Below are 7,500 nucleotides of genomic sequence, written 5' to 3' on the forward strand. Positions count from 1 at the left end.
CTCAGACATCTGATGGTAGGTATTGTTGCTGAGGAGAGAATATCGAAGAAGATACTCATCTCTTACTTCTGCTTGGTGTGACTCATTATGGTTGTACTACGGGATTTCGCTGAACGCCACCAACCTCAAGTCAGGTCAGGCTGAGAGCAGGAAAGAGGAGCTGTTCAAAATTTCTGATGACTTCACATAGCATGTTCGTCATTCGCGTTATTGTTATAAAAGTTCATAGTCTTACTTCATTAACATAAGTAGTTTTCGTGAAGGTGAAAGTATAATTTAATTTTTGAGAGTAAAGAAAAAAGGATACGAGAAAAGAGAGACTGGAAGGTTAGAAAGGTTTGGACAGATAGAAATGACTGTGAATGAAATATTCAGTTTTCAAGTCATATTTGCACTTGCTAAAGATAGAAGTGACTGATACAAGAGTCGAAAGCCTCAATGTAAACCTGGAAATGATAGTAAATATGAATGTTCACGTATAAGTTAGCTAAGCACGAGGAATTAATGAGACTGTGGTTATTTTAAGGTAATTATGCTCGAACACACACATACACAATGTATATATACATACATACATGTATATATATATATATATATATATATATATATATATATATATATATATATATATATATATATATATATATATATATAGATATATATATATATATATATATATATATATATATATATATATATGTACACACACACTCACACACACATATATATATATATATATATATATATATATATATATATATATATATATATATATATATATATATATATATAAATATAATATATATATATATATATATATATATATATATATATATATATATATATATATATATATATATATATATATATATATATATATATCTATATATATATATATATATATATATATATATAATATATATATATATATATATATATATATATATATATATATATATATATATATATATATATATTATATATATATATATATATATATATATATATATATATATATATATATATATATATATATATATATATATATATATATATATATATATATATATAATATATATATAATATATATATATATATAATATATATATATATATATATATATATCTATATATATATATATATATATATATATATATATATATTATTGTTAGTGTGTGGACGTGTGTGAGAGAGTATGTGTATGTATGTTTTTGCATATAAATTATGCAGATATTTTTAATTACGTTAAAAAACTATGTGCCGTTAACTATCTAAAGTGGAGAGTAGGAAGCATGCTAAAAGTAAATGGAAGCTTGAATGACCTCATAGGTCCCAGCGCTTGGCCTTGGGCCAAAATTCTATATTCCATATTCCAAACTATATGAACTTGGAGTATGAAAGTGAATTATAAACCATAAATGGTAATGACAGAACGAAGGAAGTCCATCTCTTTTCGATTCTCAACTGTTACGGCCCAGAGTTATGAGTAAACTCGAAGTTCATCATATTATTAAGAAAAATTTATAAAAATGAGACTAAATTAATTCCATCTGGGTGTATAGTACTTTCCTGGACTAATAGGTAAGGGCATTTTGAGTGAGAGAGGAATCTGTACGGAATGAGAAGGCAGATGAGTCGTTTAAGGGAATCCTTTGAGTGGCCACTTTTCTGGCAATAATTTCAAGATGAGTAATCAGGATGAAATTCGTCCACCGTTTTCATTTTTTATAAAACAAGCCGTCAGCCATTGACTTACTAAAGTAACGAGTCTGGCCCTGGAGAGAAAGTTGTGTAAATCCATCTGGTTCGCTCAAACTTACCGGCAGATTTGGCTAAAATCGTAGGTTTTTATTCTTGGTTGTGAACTTATTTTTGCAGGCGAGCTGGACATATACACATCATGAGTAAGTGATGCCATAAACTCGGTGATTAACTCTTCAGGAGGACAAGTTGATTCCCCCTCGACACTTAGGTTTGGTAGGAGACTGAGCCAGTCATTTTTAAGGCAGGGGCACCTGTTTTTAAAAGTTTTTAGTCTATCGTAAAAGTTGCTTAAGAATTTAGAGCCCCTCATTGGCTATCCTCAGAAAATTAATTTCGTAGTCTCTAGTAACGTTTATAAAATAAGTGAAAGAGTTTTCGGACTACTTTTCATGTAATATATATAGATTGTCATTCCTGGAACTTGTTTCGACCATCCTATAAAAGAAGTATGATGATTTGATAAGGGGAAAAGCTTTGGTCCAGCTAGATTGGTTTTTCTTTTTGATACAGGTCGAGTTTTTAATCGTTAGTAATGAACCCCTCCACTTCGTATAAAGAAAGCAAAAAACAAGTGTCAGAAAATATTCCATTGTGTATATTTGCAAGTACTGTGAGGAAAGGAAGTAAGTACATAATTCTCCTGACATAACCAGTATTTTTGTAAACACAAAGAACTCCATAAAAAATAAAGAATATGTTTATAATTATTTACCTGTTTTTATGCAGTCAATTTTCAAGGTTATGGTACTGAACTGCAAAAACAAAATGCATTATTACATCAGTAGCAAAGGGAGTTAATGAGATTGCTGAAACTGTTTTTCTTCAGCTAGCCTAGTCAGCCGGGGAGCAGTTTTTGCTAAAGCACATCGAAAGCCAGCTTCCATATTTCATTCGACCTAAGTTGATTTTATGACAAGTAACCGGGAAAACGCAGTTTCACACAAATACTAAGTTGATGTGCTAAGCAATCGAGAACGGAGAGGCTCCTCTGCAACATGTGGTATCATTTGGACATTTGACACCAGAACCTGACTAAAGACTTTTTCCCGAATAGATCACAAGCACTGGAGTCATTCACAAGTTCAATAAACTCCTCCTTAATAGCATCATTAACAAACGTAACATCTGTATGGAAAGGGTCTCTAATTAGCTCAAGTTTCCCTCAGACATATCAGGAAAGCATCTGTCTGTTTCATTTTGCAGTAAGGAAAGTCAATCACTCTTATTAAACTTACCATCTGAACTACAGAAGAGGTGTCCTGCCTGTCAGCAAGTGGGCAGCCAGGCCCTTGACCCTTATAAACCCCTGGGGAGCGCGTACCCCCTGACAGACTCTTGGCGTACCCCAGGTTGAAATCCCCTGGTGTAGAAGTATTAAAGGGACTCAGTTTTTTTTTTTATTTTCCTTCATTCAACACTCATAATTTCACAGTTGCTTTTGAACCAGTATACCTCTCAGTAACATCCACAATCCCCTCCTCGTTGCAACGTTAACCCAGTGTATCACGAATCACCAACATACAGCATACACTTTCTCCTGTCTCTCTTCTGCACTGTTCTTACGCTAACTTGAACACACTTGACAATTTTTACTCGCTCTCCGATCCTTGCGCATTCTTTCTCATGTATCTCAAGGAAAACAGTAGAGAGAATGCTGAAGAGTAAGATGTGTGCGGTGTCCTGTCGCGTAAAACTGGGCCACCTGATATAAAGAGGAACTAAGTCTCTCCTTCAGTAGAAGTCTGGCCAAAACTGCACCGGTAGGAAGTGCTAATGAGGGCACTTTATAGCAGAGGGACAAATTTATCTAAAGATATTGAGTGGAGTCATTAATTAGACAACCTGAAGTATTCCAAATATTACGAATAAAGCCAATTTAAAGCTTTAGTGACTGCATTTTTGTAAGAAGATTTAGCATTATTGGCTGTGTTATTGTTTTCCTCCTGATACACATTTCAAACCTTGGCCCAAATTCTACATTCTATTCTCTATAAAGCAATTTTTTAAGGAAACTAAACTTTTAGAATTGCAATACTAGTGAAATGTTGAGTTACGTTTTCATCAAAGACTATTGGGAATTTATACTGAGAAATAGATCGAAAGTGGATTGTAGTTTCATTAAGATTTTCCTCAAGCTTAAAGCTTACAGGTAAGACAGAACAATTCAAGATTTAGAATGGACCACAGAAAATATCATGGAGGTAAAGGCATGAATAAATGAAGAGGGTTACAAGAGACAATTGTGTGATAAAGATGAAAAAGGGTAAAGTGAGAAAAGAAAACTTGATGAACGCTACAAGAAATGGAAAGGGAGCAGACATATTCTAACAAAAAAATTTAATACAATTAAATATATAACTTGAAGAATTTGCGAAGAGTAAAAGCGAAATCGTGGATAAAATTTCCTTATGCTAATTGTGCTGCTGCAGACCTCGGAGATATCAAGATAGACGGAAAAAGTCCCCCAATTTCTAAAGAGACATTTACCTTTCTATAGATCTGGGGCATTTTTCCCTGTGAACTCCTCCACAGTTCACATTGGTAGCTATTTATAGAGTTTTAACTGTGTTAATACTTCTTATTACCTTGGTTTTAGCTTTATAGCAGCAGCAACAGCATCATGATAACCAAAAGGTTTCGGCTCGGGTATTATGAGATTTTAGTGGATACATAACAATTAGGGGACAAAATTTAGATTCTATAAGAATGACCAATTGGACGATACCTGTATTTACGAACTCCTAAACCTTGGTACAAAAAACCAGAAACGGGAAAAAGTGTGTCTAGAAAGCAAAGAATTGGGCACTAACATTCTCTTCTTTTCAGATGATGATATGGTGGTAGCAGAATTAATTGAAAAGGAAGGATGGAAAGGCAATGTATAAAAAAGGAATACTACCTTCCCTACTCCGGGGCCCCCCAACAGCCACCCAACCCCCAACTAGGGGAAAACTGTAGTCATTATAAATCATAGGTTTACTTTAGTTGTAATAATTCCGGGCAGGAAGGAAATTGCAAGTCAAATGATTTGTGAAAGAATATAAATCATTGTACAATCTTTGTAAAATAAAAGCAGCAACAAACGTCATTTATAAAAGAGAACCAGATTTATGATGATAATAAATAAAAGAAAATGCCATGGCTATAGTCAACTGAAAACAGAATGAAGCCTATTCAGATCTAAAACAAGCAAATCAACAGGAGGAGGCCTCCTACAGTGACCACCACCACTTTTAGTACCTTCATTCTGATCAAGTATAGAATAGGAGCGACGAATCTGCAACAACTGCATAATTCACACTGCCATGCTATCCTATAGGACTAGCTAGTCTCTGTCGTTTTGCTGCTTCTGTGTTCAAAGAACGAACGTCTGTCAAATATTGTTTAGGAATTGAAAAACAGTAAGTGAGAGAGAGAGAGAGAGAGAGAGAGAGAGCAGAGAGAGATCTTTCTCACGCACTTCAGATATGTTTCTTATCCACAGAGAGAGAGAGAGAATGGGGCGTTGGCGTTATTTCAGATTTTTCTTAGTGGGTTGTGGGTGGCAAGCATAGCTTGAAGGAATAATAGAAGAAAGGGGGGGGGGGGGGGGTGCGGTTTCATATAAGATTTTTCTTGTGGGGTGTGGGTGGCAAAGGTTTAGAACTTATGGTATGGGTGGGGTGACGGGTAACGAGGGGTAACAAGCAAGAGAGCCCTCTAGCTGTCATCTGGGGTAAGGTGGCTCTGCAAGCTACCACCTCAAAAATGTTTTTTTAAATTTGTGCACACAAACTTTGGAGAGAATTTTAGTTGTTATATATTATTATATCAAAGGCTTGGGGGCCAAACCAAGTCTTGCGGGGGCCATCAGTCTTGAGAGGATGGGGGTGGGAAGTGGGTGGCCCCAAAATGACGACCCTAATAGAAATATTTGTACAACTACCAAAACTTAAAATCTGCATTTCCCAGGTCTTCTCCCATCCTTCCATTTAATGTTTCTGAATTTGACACTAGTAACATATACACTGTTCTTTGGCAAATGAACCATCTCACAACACTGGCCACTTTTTACAAAAGCATAAAAAGCATTGAGTTTAAAAGTACTTGTGGGATATAGTCCTTGATAACGAAAACTATTGAGTAACATTTCAAGTAACTACATGTAATGATGTATTTAAGTCACTATATATGTAATGTATTTTTGCAACAAAAATTTTGATAATTCCTATTGCAGACAACTGTGATAATTGAAATGGAAGAATTGTTGGGTTGAGACCATACCATACACTATTACATGAAACAACTACAAACACAACTCCCTTATGAATTATAATGGTTTGTTACAAACAGAAGAAAACATTATTTATGTCACCCAAAATGTGAAAAAACATTTGTACTAAGGCACAGTAGTGGAGAGGTTGGACAGAAGGATCTTAGAAAGGAAGTAAGAATAAATGTTAATATATGGCATAAGAGTGGGTGAAATTTGCAGCGCTGATTTGCCCTAAATTGCACTAACTTTTTAACCTTTTAAGTTCATTCGCACATCTTTTCCAACATCCTCCCGTTCAACTATTGCTCCTTAGTGCCTCCCATCAGATCAAAGACAGGAGTAGCACATATTTTGCCACTCAAACTCTGGACAGCAATAACTTTTACCTACAGTTTTAATTGCCATATGTTGTGTACCTTCATCAGTCTTCCTTTGCTTCCTTCTATTTGGCTTTCTTTTAGCTGTTCAAATTAAGGACCTAAATCCTCTTCTCTTACAAGACTGGCAGTGTGAGTTCACCATCATCGCTTAATGCTTAATTAGTAATCGTAACAATTTACCGCAGCATTTAATAGGTAATAATGATCATCTTCCCAAGGGTTAGAGTAAAAAAATCATACCAAAGTTCTTTTTATTAAATTTCATTCTATAAAAAATTATACAATATCAAATATTACAAAACAAAGGCATGTTATTTTCTCATGGTGCAACAAAACCAATTAGAGGTAGTCTCCTTGTACAAAAAACCATTTTGATTGTTTTAGTATGCAAGAATTGTAAATATTTCAACCTGTCCCTAAGGTACATTTTTTTGTGTAAAAAAACTTACAAAGTTTAAAGGCAACAGTAGTTTCAGTTATATCATTGTGAAAATATCCTATACTTCAAGAATTTTTCTATTAACAACTATGAAAATTCTTTACATGAAAAAAATTTCCTAAAGTCGATCATTTTAATAATCTGGTAAGTTTACAGGCTTGTTTACTAACATTGTCAGTGAAAAACTGATAAAACTCCAAATCTCAGGAAAACCTCCACTGCAAAAAATCATCTTTACATTGTTGCATGGAATTTGCACATTTCATAGCACAGCATCTACAACCTTATAGACCCTTCTGTTACCACTCCAGTAAGCACAATCATTGAAACTGACACTAAAGCAACTATAGTAGTTCTGGGAGCATTGTTTTGTAATCAAGCTGAATCTGCAATCTTACCTTCCTTTGTTACACCAGCCAAAATGAAGTGATGCATAAATTTTTCATTAGTCAATTGTAGAAATTGCCAAAAATGAACAAATCACTGACAGAAGGCAAAATAATGCACCCAGTAATTTTCTACAATCCATGGCACATATCTACAGACTAGAGCTTTGTTTTCTGAGAACATGCCTTTAGTTAGTTCTACAGGATGTGATACACCTGACGATTATAAAAGTTACAAAGAGGCTTGGATTCTCTCAAATAAATAGTTACTAAAAT

General features: G+C 34.1%; 1 pseudogene; it reads right to left on the minus strand.

Moving 5' to 3' along the window:
- Positions 1-7,500, minus strand: part of LOC135211549 (protein lines-like) — a 53,917-nt pseudogene that overhangs the window by 7,994 nt on the left and 38,423 nt on the right.

This window comes from Macrobrachium nipponense, chromosome 4, assembly GCF_015104395.2.
Source record: "Macrobrachium nipponense isolate FS-2020 chromosome 4, ASM1510439v2, whole genome shotgun sequence".
NCBI lineage: Eukaryota > Metazoa > Arthropoda > Malacostraca > Decapoda > Palaemonidae > Macrobrachium > Macrobrachium nipponense.